Source organism: Magnolia sinica, chromosome 15, assembly GCF_029962835.1.
Source record: "Magnolia sinica isolate HGM2019 chromosome 15, MsV1, whole genome shotgun sequence".
Lineage (NCBI taxonomy): Eukaryota > Viridiplantae > Streptophyta > Magnoliopsida > Magnoliales > Magnoliaceae > Magnolia > Magnolia sinica.
The window spans coordinates 3871391-3886056 of record NC_080587.1 but is presented as its reverse complement, the minus strand read 5'-3'; the positions used below and the strand labels follow the sequence as shown (position 1 = coordinate 3886056).

The following is a 14666-nucleotide window of genomic DNA, read 5'->3' as shown; positions in this document are numbered from 1 at the left end:
TGAGGATGAGAATAAAGTTCATAGGAATGTGTTATACCAACCATAGACTTTACGTGAACACTTACACCCTGAGAGATCAACTTTACCATCTTGTATTGTATTCCCTACTCACATAGGAAACCTTGATTTTAAACCAGGTCTGATTTAATTGATTCCTAAATTTTATGGCTTTGATTCTGAAAAACACTACTTGCACTTCAAGGACTTTGAGGAAGTGATCGCAACATTATAAGTAAACAATGGCAATAGGGATGCACTCAAACTTGGGTTATTTTCATTTTTTCTAAAGGATCGGGCCAAAGCATGGCTCAACTCTCTAAGACCTCATACCATCACTACATGGCAAGCCTTAAGTTGAGAGTTTTTGAAAATATTCTTTCCCAAGCACAAAACAAATGCACTGAAACAGGAAATCATGTCGTTTTCCCAAAAGGGGAATGAACTAGTTTTCCAAGCTTGGGAGCGTTTCAAAGACCTTTTACTTACTTGCCCACATCATGGTTATGAACCATGGTACTTGATTGATATGTTTCGAAAGAGGCTCACCATGGATACCCGTCAGTTCATAGAGATGATGTGTGGTGGAACCTTTCTTGACAAAGATCATAATGAGGCTTGGAATTCTCTAGACATGTTAGTAGAGAATACTTAGATGTGGGATGTCTCTGCTCAATTAGACCAAACTAGACCTATTCCTAGAGAGAAAGCGGGGATGTACGTCCTAAGAGAGGAAGACGACCTTAATGCAAAATTCACTGCATGGACTAGAAAGGTTGAAGCCTTGGAAATTAGTAAGGTTGATGTGATTAAAGAAAATACCTCCTTAGGTAATTTTTATAGCATTTGTGGTGGTGTCGACCAAGACACAAAGGATTGCCTAACAATCCCAGTTGTACAAGATATCATGCATGAGCATAAGTAAGCAAATGCTATAAATAACTATCAAAGGCCAGTTGTGCAACTAATGGGAAACATGTACAATCCAAATTGGTGTAACCATCCTAATTTTAGTTGGAAGAGTAGACCACAAATTAATGTGCCCAATGCATCTCAAAGGCCTCTACAAAATAACTTCTTTGGGGCACCTAATAATGTACCATATGTGCCCCCACCAAAGCAATCATCTGTGTAAGATGAATTGACTGCATTCATGAACTCTCAAGCTTAATTGAATCAGTCTCTAATCCAATCAAATCAGGAATTAAAGATGACCATGGCTAGGATTGAGACTCAACTAAATGCTAGGGAAAAAGGCACACTTCCTTCTCAACCTGTGCCAAACCCTAGAAATACACTTTTTATTAGAGATGCAAATTCAAGTGAGTTACATCATGAATAAGCTAAGGCCATCGTTATCTTGAGAAGTGGAAAAGAGGTTGATAACAAAATAATGCAACTAGTAGAAATACCAGAGGATGAGCCACTGTCTTAAGAGAATGATGAACCGACTATGGTTCAAGAGCCACAACAATAAAAGGGTGAAGAGGCTAAGTCACATGAGCCTCCGGTTCCGTTCTCATCTAAACTTCGGAACCCGACTGTCTCCATGAAATATCAAGAGGTGTTGGATGTGCTCTAAAAGGTTATTATAAATATTCCTCTACTTGATGCCCTTAGACAAATTCCGTCATATGCTAAATATTTCAAGGATATGTGCACTGTAAAGAGGAAATTAAATGTGCACAAGAAGGCTTTCCTCACTGAGAAGTGAGCGCTATTATTCAAAAAAGGGTCGTATCCAAATATAAAGACCCGGGAAGTCCAACTATTCCTTGTATTATTGAAAATTTCCAAATTAAGCATGCTTTGCTAGATTTGGGTGTAAGTGTCAACTTGGTACCTTTTTTGGTTTACCAATAAATGGGGTTAGGCGAGCTTAAATTAACCACAATTACACTCCAACTCGCTAACCGCTCCATTAAGGTACCAAGGAAAATTTTAGAGGACGTGTTAATCCAAGTGGAGCAATTATACTTCCCAATGGATTTTATTGTACTAGACACTAAACCATGTATAAATACTAGTGCTCAAGTTCCCATTATTTTAGGCCGCCCATTTGTTCACAACCCCAAGTGTAGGGTCGCGATGTAGTAATAATCTCGGTGAGACCGAGGTCGAATCCACAAGGACTAATCTCGTGAGTATTCTGAAAGCAACAAGAAGAAGAACTAGAAAAAGATGAAAACCTAAATCTAGAATATTTGAGAGAGTAATTGTGATTAAACTAATTAAAACTAGTGAATTTAAAAGTGGGAACTAGGGTTTCTAAGAATCCACTTGTAGAGATCAAGGAGATCTATGCTCGATTTAGGGACACAACTGGAATCAGAGTCCCATCTTATCAAATAGGAAGATATCTCAGTAAAATCAAATCTGAACTTCCTTTGACCTAATTCTCAATGGATGAGAGGTGTGAGAACTGGAAGTGATTCCATCACAAAACCATGGACATGAGACGATGGCTAACAACAGGATTTACCAATCCCACAACCAATCTGAGAGAATTGTGAAAGTTAGGGAGGATTCCATCATCCAACTGTGCCCAAGAGATGATGGTAAACAACAAGATTTCTTAATTTCACAATCTCAATACATGAAAAAACATACTCAAACCTATCGTAGATCTATTATAATTTGAGTCACAGCAAACCATCAAAGATTGAAAGTATTCCTTATAATCAAACTAGAATTAAAGAGAGTTCAATATAAATATGAATCAAAGTAATAGAAACATCCCATCATGTTACAAGCTTCACCTCTTAGCCCTAACTAAGAGGTTTAGCCAACCATAGACATGATTGAACTAAAGAATCTTAACAAAATAAAAGGATCAACTAAAGAAGAAGAAGAAGAACTCCTGGATGGTGGCTCCACTCTTTTGCTCCACTTCCCAAACCCTAGAAGATGCCTAGGAACATCCTAGGGACCCTTATTTATAGATTTGCAACTCAAACTTTCACATAGAGTTGAAAATTTCTAGAAACTGCTCAAATTTACGCAGTTCGCGCAACATCTATGTAACCCTTGACTAGTCGAGGACAACCTTCGACTGGTTGAGGGCCACCTTCGTCTGGTCAAGGATGACGGGAATTTGGAGGTTTTAGTCGCTAGAGTTCGAGTCGAGGAACCTTCAACTGGTCGAGCAGGGGCCTTCGACTGGTTAAGCAGGGGCTTCGACCAGTCGAAGGATGCTGATTTTTAGTGTTCTTTTTCTTCACTTCAAGTCCTCAATGCCCTTCATTCCTTACTTGGTTTTCTTAGATCATTGTTATGTGTATTTTCCATTCTTGGTCTCATAAGATCTATTCTTGGCTTTTAGTGATTCTTGAGCAATAAATCCATGCTTTTAACATCCTTTTCAATCCAAGCTTTTAAATTCACCTTGCAACACAAACATGATTAAAATAGAATATTAAGCATTATCACGTTCATAAAACCAAGTAATAAATGGGAGATAATATGCAATATTTGACCCTCAACACAATCCCCAACTAGCATTTTGCTAGTCTCGAGCAAAGTATGCGAAAAATAGTTGAAGAACCACAAGACAATTTTTATAAGCTCAAGTGGTTTCAAAAACAATCCATATAACAAAGTTTCAAAATACATCCATGTTGAGCATTACTTTCTCCTAAACTTCAACACTTGGTAATTTTCATAATCAAATTCAAGGTATTCATCCTCCAATTAGAACAACTCTAAACATCGAGTTCCATGGGTGCATAGTGAAACCTAAACTTTTCACAATTAAAGGTTCAATTATCTATTTTCATGATAACATTAATAATCAAAAGAGCATTTAGGATAATCATAACCTAAACCAAAACTTTCCTTATAGTTCAACTTTTTATTCTTCCAACTTTTGATTTTTTCATCGATGACTTTCACGCTATGTTCAATCTTTTCAATGAACTTCAATAGGTAGACCTTTTCGATGATAACGGTTTTTTAGCTAGATATTTATTTATTTTCTTTTCAATACTTCTCATTAAACATGATGGATAAATTCCCCAGGTTGGTTCCTTCCATGCTTAATAATCACCAAGTTAACAATTTAATATCAAAATGAGACTTTAATGTGTAAGCTAGATGTGACATGTGAAATCATGACTCAATCAATGTTTAAAACTTCTAATCATGAATTAATAATTCGAACTTATCTGTGAAATCTGACAAGTAACTAAACCCAAGAGTCATAAATCACTAATATTAAGTATCTTCTACTTTTAAATCATGGATGAACTTCAAAATCACTTGAATGTACAAAATTTTCAGAAAAATTTTCACAATTTTTGCTCAAAAATTAAGAAAACACTGATTAGCTTGCCTAATCCACACCCTCTAACCTAAAATCTACATTGTCCTCGATGTAAAAGATATAAACATGTAATGCATATGAGACAACGAAAATAAAGGAGAAGTGATGGAAAGATAATACCTGATAAAATTTTTTTTAAGCTTTTCCAATGATCTCAGTGTGAAAATGAGTTAGCACAAAAGACTCAAAACGATGATAAGTAAACTATCCTAAAACATCTGAAAGCAAACTATCCTAAATTCCATGAAAGCAATAAATTAATCCTAAACTGGGAAAGAAAGAGAAAAGCTAGTTAGTCATGCCACAAGGTTCCTCCTCCGGCCATTATCTTGATAAATTTCTCAGTAGGTTTCTCAACAGGATCATCTAAAAGCCCTTTTTACAATAGGCTTGTATGCCCTGGAGCACGAATTTCTAGAAAAATTTATGAACCTCAGCATAAAGTTTCCTTTTAATCTCCTGAGGTGTCCAAAATATATATGATTCATCTGTAACAGAGAAAGTTTCAGAGTTAGCACCCCATGGTGAATCAGAGGCTACACATTAATAAAATTTAGAAAAATTCTTAGCAGATGATGTAGTCTCAACACATTCTAAAGTTTCAGACTTTAGTTCAATTGTCAGCTCTCCCTCCTGTGATAGTAAATATTCGGGATCTGTGAAGGGAAGGGTTCCAGAATAAGGGTTCTCTCGGTTAGTAACAACTACCGAGATGTTATCTTGCAAGGCATTCACTACATCTTGTATCATGGGATCATTTGAATCTGCACAGTGTGCCGAGCAATCTTCCAAAGAGTTAGAAAATTCAGTTGAGAGTGGCTCATTCTCCACTTTAAAGTTTGTAATGATCTGCCCAAAGATTTCATAATCTGTGAAAGTGGATGGACGCATGCTCTCTTACTCTTATCCTTCACAGACAGATTGAGGATCAATAGGCAAAGCGTTGATGTAAAGACTCTATTCATTGAAGCTTCTCAGTAGAGGTATTAAATCGTCAAAAGTGTATAGCTCGGATGGTAGCCTCAACTGGGTGGTTTCAAATTCTACAGTCATATCGAGCAAATCGTCCATCTCCCGAATCATATTATCATTTAATTCAGGGGATTGGTCTAAACATACCTCACAAAGGTTGGAAGGGTTAGTTGAAAGTGGTTCATCCTCCACATTTAAATTGGTCATGTCAAATGGGTGGAGTAGATCACTGTGTTCGACAAATTCATGAACCTATTGATCATTGATATGGGCCAAACTTGAGATTAAATCCAGGGAGATTTGAGCTATACATTCATGATTGTTATCCCAATACTCATCATCTTCCAATTCCGTGCAGTACACATTTTGGAATGAGATTGCTTTCCTCACATTCTGTTCCTAGATTGGGTTGAGGTTCGAATAAACTAACCACTTCCTCATCATTGGAACCAAGTGTGCCATGTGAGTGAAGTGTGTCAGTATCATTATATTTCAAAGACATCCACGTCTCTTGATCATTCCTTTGGATCGTCATCGAGATCAATGAAAAGGCCGAGCTAAGAGTCCTAGAGGGGGAGAGGTGAATAGGACTATGCCAAGTTAAAAAATAAATATGAAATTAAACAAATATAAATAAAGATAGTACTTAAACAATCTCACAATGCAGAAATGAATCACAACCTCAAACGTACAAGTATGGAGAGGTTAATACAGATGTTGTTCTAAGGACAACCTTACACCAAAAACCAATGGCTTATGGTACGACAACCTGATTCGTAGAACGGTCTGTGTATCAAAATCTCAAATCAATACAGAGGAATAAAGAATAAAATAACAAAGAAAATAATTAAGCTATTACAACATTCCCACACTTGCATAAAAGATTACAACATTCTCCACAAATGCTTAAAAAAGAAAATTACAACATCCACACAATGCCACAATCAATCAACCACCACATGACCAGAAATTATAGTGGTTCGCTTGTGTGTACGCCAACTGTTTAGAAAAACAGCTACACAACTACTCCACTCCCAATATCCTCACACAGTGGATATCGGTGTTAACTATGAAATAGGTTTTTCAAGGTTCACCTAAAACCTTCACAATTGTTTCTTTCAAGTGGGCTTACACAATTCAAAAACCCCACACTCTGAGTTTTCTAGATCACCTCAGACAAACTAAAAATGAAAGAGATTTTTCCTGGCACAATCTCAAAAAAAATCAAAAGAATAGATTTACAGAAATGTAAAATACTTATCTGGATATTCTTCTTTAAAGAAGCCAGGAAGAACCAATTTGGAGTAGATGTTCATTGTCCACACTTATGAAATGGTTCTAAGTTCTAAATGATTTTTAGATTAAATCACTTTGGGCTTACTTGATCTGATTTTGATTCTAAGAAAGGGAAAAACTTCAATCCCTTCTTCAAATAAGATTAAAATATAGAACTCAAAATCAAATGTAAAAGAGCTAATTAAAGAAAATATTAAATGAGCACTAAATAGCTTAAGAATATTACTAACTTATCTCTTAGAGTGGTGTCTTGATTTTACTTGAATTGAATGAAAAACTCAGAAAATCGTGCTCTATTTATAGTTGCAGAAACTGTTCACTTGACTGGCCTAGAGGTCAGCTCGACTGGTCGAAGGACCAACAAACTTTTGAAAATTTTGAGCGCGATAAGATAAGATGGTTCCACAACTGGTCGAGTGGCTTCCACGATCTGTTGAGTGGCCTGCAGTGTAACGCCCTGAAATTCGGGGGTCGAGCATAACTCAGCTCCCGAGTTCCAAAACATCACTTATGCAACATATTTAATGATGGATATATGTTGTCTGTATTAGTGCATAAAACATGGAATAGATTAAGCCAAAAAGCAATATAATTCAGGGATAAGTGAAGAAAGCAAGCAGAAGACTTATAGAAATATATGTGCACAAGTGTAAATTCCTGAAATACATATACATACCAGGTCGCTCTGACAAGTGTTACTATCAAAATTACAAGTATTAGATTACATCATTTAATTTTTCAAAAGAAATCCCAGCATCCTACGCATCAGAACGAGGCTCACTAGAACCCGTCTGAAAACTGCATAAAAGAGAAAGCAGCCTCATCATCATCCATCTCCTGCTCTGCCTCAGAGGTCGCATCCACATTTACAAGATCAGCAGCTAAGACAGAGTCTGGTGGGTGTTTAACACCACCCCAGAACGTGGGAGTGAGTGATCAACTCAGTGGAACAATAAGGCAAAGGTTAACATGTTATCAGTTCAATCAAGCAGTAATGATAAAGCAGAACAATTAAACATGTCCTAAGTACTCTTGTTAATGCAAGGATGCATGCAGAATGATGCGTGCCCTCACGCGTACACCCTCATCGTCTTCATCTTACGTTACGCATGACATCACCTCAAAGTGCGCCACGTCTACAAAGCACATGTAAATGTGGTGCATGAACATGATTACCAAGTTGTTATTAGTCCTTTTCATACAGCAGGATTGGGAAACTAAGGTACCTTCCTCATATCACCATCCAAACAGTGATCCATACTAGGGTCGTCAGTCCTAGACATCTCATACGATCATATGGTTTGAGGTCGTAGCAAAGGGCTCGTCACCAATCAATGCACGCCTATCATACCTTCATTACTACACCAAGGCTCGTCACCTCAGTGCGGTATCCAGGCATGCTCGATGTCACTACAAAGGGCTCGTCACCAATCAATGTAGGCTGACAGCATGAATATAGTGTCCCATACCACCATAATCGGCTCACGAGTTTGGTTGCTCACTGGTCACTACGGGGAGGCTCGTCACCCCAGCGTAGGCCGACAGCTCGACCACGGTGTCCCATACCACCATGTCCGGCTCATGAGTCTTAGCGGATCAAGGTACCATGGTTAATAGGATTCCATTGGTAAGGTTGGTACCCTAGGTTCAAACAGTCGCGTCCATACATGGTGAACATACATCGGACAATCGGGTTACTTGACGAACTCGACTAGCACGAGCGCACGTTGAATTGAACGACATAGAGTGCGCAAACACTCCGCGTGGCCAAACCACTGCCGACAACTCTAATACGACTCGGGTTCGTCTAATACGTCCTACGTGGCGAAAGCAACCTCAGCCACGATCTTAAGGCTGATTACCGATTTCCTGGACTAATGCATAGTCCCACACACATTACACTACAACAGATATTCGTATTAAATGTAGAACAGTAAAGGAACAACAACTCAAATTATGTGGTACTCAAGCATTTGAAGAATATCAACTTAACATAAATGTAAGCATAAGTAAAGCTTGAATTTAAACAACAAGGAATGTAACCAGCAAGAAGGAAATCATACACACTAGTGGGTGAGTTGAGGATCGCTTCTCAACGCCCATACTAGGTTCAAATATCACACTTTAGATCATTCAGACATTTCCACAAACACTTAGAATACATAATACAACATACATGACATATGTTGAAAAACACGCATTTGGACAATTCCTTTTGCCGAGGAGTTGTCACATATACAACTAGCATACATACACGACAAATAATCATGGCAATCACAAGTGCATATATTATACGTATACGGTACTTTATACATACACGTAGAATACACAAACCTCAATATATCACATGCATATCAGGAACGCAACAAAAACATAACATTTGGCATGTGAAATCTCATCCATAACAAGAATAAATCATTAACTGACATTGAAAGCCTTGAAAACCATAACCTATACACTTAAAGTCCGCACCTTAAGCCAGAAAAGAACACCGAACTGATTTCAGACGAGTTGTCTTCGTCAACGGCGATAGAATACCCTAAAGCAAGAATAGAAATGAGATACAACAACACCAAGACTATTCTAAGCTCTAACACAGATTAGGGTTAGGTTAACTTACCCAAAGATGAACTCAGAATCGTCAGAATAACGATTCAAAGTGAAGGTTCAAGGATGAAGAAGAACAAGAAAGAATCTAGGATGATTCACCAACTTCTCTCTCACTTTCTCTCTCTTTTCCTTTCTCTTTCCAAGCTAGGGTTAGGAAAATTCGTATGGAAAAGAGAGCTAGGGTTTCAAGGACTATAAATAGGCCTAAAATTGATGGAAATAACCCCAGGGCCAAGGTATACTTAGGGTATAACCAAAGCAAGCCTCTCACGATCCAACGAAGCACTTCCGGTGGGCCTATAACCACGAAAGGTCGGACTTAAGCTCACTGACCATGGATCTAGGTCAAGCTGAGTTTTAGTACCGACCGGATCTTCAGATCAGCCGTGGCGGACCATACTCAATTCAACGGTCACAGAATCTCGATCAGGTCCACAAGCATAAGGACATGCCTAGGCTACCTTCCCTGATCAGAGGGTGAAATTGGGTCAGAATCCAACGGTCAGATTGCTTAAAATCATCGCGCAAGCGACACGACTCAGATTTCATAAAAGCTTAATAAATTTTCAACCATTCTCACACTCTTCACTCCGAACTCAAACAAATCGACCCAGAGCATCACCTAGACTTGATTTTCGAGGTGATGATCAAGCCCAACATGGTGACCGCAACAGCCTAAGATCATCGCTATCGAACTTTCGACGCGCGGTCCAGGTCCGATCCAGAACTTTCAAAAAATTCCCCAGGACAACCGGATTTAGCGATGGATCCCAGATTTCAGAGTAACATAGCGATAAGTAATCTACAAGTTTTGAGTCATGCAGATACAATTTAAAGTGATTGATGTAAATTTCACAAGCAATCGAGTATAACGCTAATTACCCCAAAAACAACTACTAAGGAAAGATTAGCATAAAATTTTCAGGGTCATTACAGCACGACCGATCGAGCCCTTCTCTCGACTGGTCGTGTGGGACCTAATTTCATTGTTGGATTTTGAGTCGAGCACTGTTCACTCGACTGGTTGAGAAGTCTCCAGGACTGGTCGAGGATCTAACAAAAAATTTTGAAAATTAGTAACAAACCTTGGACGGGTCGAGGAATTTCTTGGACTGGTCGAGCTAGTACTAGGACTAGTCGAACATAGGCTAAGACTAGTCGAGAAACAGCCTATACACTTATATAGTGACCCAATTAAAGTATGGAATCAATATGACCTAACTTATGGTCAATCTATGGTCATTCATACCTTATAAGCGATGTTTGAACATTGAGTCATCTTTTGCTTTGGTTGATAGTAGATCTTAAAGTACACGAAGCTTGATATCTCAATGTCCTTTAAATCTTGAACACGAAGTACATGACTTGTATTTCACCTTGAGCTTTGAGTTCTAAGCCAGGCACTTCGTCTTGACATAGTTGAAACTTTGAAACCTTGAATTATTGAAGCTTGAAAGCTTGAACTATCACTTGGTGTTGTACTTGAACTTGTATATCTCTTGATCTTGCATTTGAAGTTCTTGAGGTAAAGACCTTTGTTCTTGTACATGAATTGCATGATCTTGAATATGTAAATGAGCTACACAAGACACAGATTCTAAGAGGTTTTGGCACTACAAAATTTGACAATCATAGGAGCTAGAAAACATAGCACTTACAATCTCCCCCTTTGTCAAATTTGTGACAAAACACACTACATTAAGATAAGATAAGCATAACACGTACAATAAAGAATCATGCACCAGTTACAACCTGGTTAAAGCAATACACATCAATACTCCCCCTTACTTACTCCCCCTTACTACCATTCTCTATTCAAAGAAAAATTTGCCTACCTATCCACAATCTCATATTCATCATAATGAAATAATGAAATAACCATGATAAAATAAATTCTCCCCCTTTTTATCCCAATATGACAAAGGAAAGAACCAATAAATGATAATGGAAGTAGATAAAAAAGGAAGGAAATAGAAGAGTAACGAGAAATAAGAGAATATATGATCAAGATTACCAAGTTAACCAAGTCCATAATAAGAAGCAAGCATGTCCAGCTCATAACACAAGAGAAGTTCAAGTATGTTAAAAGTTATTACATAATAGATATTCAAATACTAATTCGAACCCAAAGAAGAAGCAGGTATGGAAAGATCAATTTGATGAAGGCCCTTGTTAATGCGCTGAAGATATTTGCGCATATATTTGAATTGCATTTCATGGGACACATTCATACTTTCAACCTTCTCCTCAAGTGAGCGCAAACGCGCATCAAAGTCAGATGGCTGATAATCAGGATTAGTAGCAGAGTCGGATTTAATTTCATTTAAGAGGTCATCCATATTGACATCATCTGGAGGCAAATCACCCTCCTCTTCATTTGTGGCAGTAGCTCCACCAGCACCCATATCAACTTGGCATGGGGCTAACTTCAAATTCATCTTGGGCAACCGATACTAAAAATAGAAAAGGGAAAGAGAGGAAAGTGATTGTCCCGTTTATTCCTTCCGCAATTGTCGACTCAGACTGAGTCATTAGTCTTTCTGAGTCATTGGGTGTCGGTCTGAATTCTGGGTTTTCACCAAGTTTGTCCACCCAGGTTAGAGTAGTGAGAGAGTGAGAGAGAGTAAAGTAGAAAGAAGAAAAATAAGAAAAAAGAGAAGAAGAAGAGAAGAAGAGATGATGACGGCTGGTTGATTGGTTCAAACATTGAGTCGACTCGTCTAAGTCACTGCTGGGTTGAGGTGAGTCTGTTCGAGCTTGAATCCCCGTGGTCATTTCAGAAGAAGAAGATCTATAAGAAAAGTAAAGAGAAGAGGATAGGGTGCTTAGTCGATTCCGAGTAGGGATCTAGTGGAGTAACTCGTCACTAGCGTGACTTAGCGGGTCACACACTGAGTTCAGTGTAAACCGGGCCTAAGCTCAGTTGTTTCTATTCTCAGACTGAGTCCATATCAGTCCTAGCCATGTCAACGAAGAGTGGTTACTGCTACCATTTAAACTTAGGCTCGAAACCGAGTTTAAACAGGCTTTTAGTCAAAATGCTGAGTCGACTCAGATGTTCTACCCAAGTCTAGGCCATTTTCTTCATGTCCAGATCTGGACAATTCAGAGGAAGGAAGAAAGAAAGAGAAAGAGCGAAAGAGGAAAGAGGAAAGAATAAAAAGAGAGTTAGTTTGGGCATTTCATTCCAAGTCGACTCCACCAAGTTGAGTTGGCTCGGGCTGACTCTGTAACCCAAATGCCCACCTCTGAATGTGACTGGATTGATAAGAGAAAGGAAGGAGAGAGACGCCATCACCGAGTTGAGCTATTGAGTCGACTAATGTGAGTCAACTTGCCTTCCCCAAATTGGATTTTTGACTTACCACTAATTGTCATTATTATGATTATGGTGATTAAATGATTAGCTATTAGTAGACTATTTATGCTAATATTAGTTATTATGAATAAAAATATTAATTATTAAATATTAGAATTTTATTTATCATTCTAAAATATTATCATTATACCATTTAATATCATCGTAATCATTACCATGTTAGCCAGTATTAATTATTCCATTATGATAATAATTATTTTGTAGTTACCTATATTATTAACGTTGTGCTTAATTATACATCAATTATAGTTTATATCTTAAAATCTAAGCCTAGACCAAATGCTTAGAACGAAACCCTAAACCTAAGAAATTCAAAACCTAGGTTATGATCTTAACCATAGATATGATCTAACTGTACTATTTTACAATTCATGATAGGATCCGATCCTAAACTGTGCGCATGAATTCCAACAAGCATTGAAAAGTGAATGTGACTCTAAGGTGAGGATCATCCTTCAAGCTTTTCTGCATCTTGATAATTAGCTTGCTCATTCACCTTTGTTTATTTATTTTATTAATTACTAATGTAGTTCATTACTTCTATTGATTTTGCTTCCTTGTAATGATTGATAAATTAGATTTAAATTCAATATTTGAATATGCAGCAAGATCTAAATACCTCGATTTTGATTTGAAATGAATGCTCTGGATCTGCATGTGATATATCGATGTTATACATGATTTAATTTGTCATTCATGATCACTTGATGGAATGATGAGAGGTCCTCGAATTAGTGGCCATTTGTTAAATGGATTAAATGAAATTATATGGTGGACTCACCATTTATGGATCATTTGTTGCCTAAGTGGCTTTAGGGATAATTCCTTTTTATTCCATCCTTAGGATGATTATTGCCCTTTGCGGCTTTGTTAGGTTATTTGCCCTCTATGGCTTTGATTGGCTACTTGCCTTTGCGCCTTTGATGAATTATTATTAAATAACCTTTGATGGTAAGTTCCACTTGTCAAAATACGATTGGCCACTAGTTGTGTAGGTTACCGTTAAACATCTCAATTGTTAGTCTTATGAGTCAGGGATGGTGGAATGGGACACTATGCCTGAGCTGTCGGCCTATGCTGGGTGATAAACCCCCCATAGTGACCTTTGAGCTTTCTTAAAATGATTGCTTGAAATTGGAATAATAATGGTTGGGCTAATCATGCATTTTTATGGCATGCGGTCTTTTTCGAGTGACTAGTTCTCCTTGGGCGTACCTTTGAGTACTTTTTCGGGTGGCTAGTTCTCTTTGGATGACTTCTTTCCATTGTCTTTTCCGGGTGGCTAGTTCTCCTTGGGCGTACCTTTGAGTATTTTTTCTGATGGCTAGTTCTCCTTAGGCGACTTCATTACATAGTCTTTTCTGGGTAGCTAGTTCTCTTTGGGTGTACCTTTGAGTACTTTTCCAGGTGGTTAGTTCTCCTTGGGCGACTTTGTTACATAATCTTTTCTAGGTGGCTAGTTCTCCTTGGGCGTATGTCAGACCCTTAACCTGGTATCTGTTATATTCTGTTAGGTCTCACGGTCCTTCTGGTCGAATTCCAGCGACCCACGACCTGTAAGTTGCATTTGCGATAATCCTTAAGTTTCATCCTGTAAACCCGAACCGATTAGACCCGAAACCTATGCCAATGCGACTGTGTTGTCGCCGCGGTTCGAACGTCGTGTCTCGTGCGTCAATTCGAGTTGTAGATCAAAAGATGTAGGTCGCGCATCATTTGGACCGTTGATTGTGATTGTGGGACCCACCTATTGTATGTACACGTCTTCCTAGGTGATAACATCACCCTAGTTCATAATTACCTATAACCTACCCTACCTAGCCTAGCCTATAGCCCAACTTACCTAGCCTAGCAATTATAGGCTTCTCTTCTCAAAACTAATCATGACTTCCTCTCTTCCATGTGCCATCATTGTTTCTCTTCTGAAAACTGATCATGAGCTTACATCTCATTGTTACTTGCTAACTACAACTCTCCATACCCCTCTCTTCTCCCTCATTCTTCACTCCCCCTCTTTGCTAGAGAGCCTTAGACATCCACCATTTTCAGATTTTTTTCCAGCCCTTCTCTCTCTTTTTTCCCCTCCATCTA

The 14666-nt window shown here is 38.2% G+C and overlaps 1 non-coding gene across 1 annotated transcript; it reads right to left on the bottom strand.

Annotated features, from left to right (window-relative positions):
• Nucleotides 1–397: 397 nt before the first annotated feature.
• Nucleotides 398–504, bottom strand: LOC131228422 (small nucleolar RNA R71). The gene has a single exon (XR_009162925.1). It is a non-coding gene; the product is annotated as a small nucleolar RNA R71 (small nucleolar RNA).
• Between the last annotated feature and the right edge of the window lie 14162 nt (nucleotides 505–14666).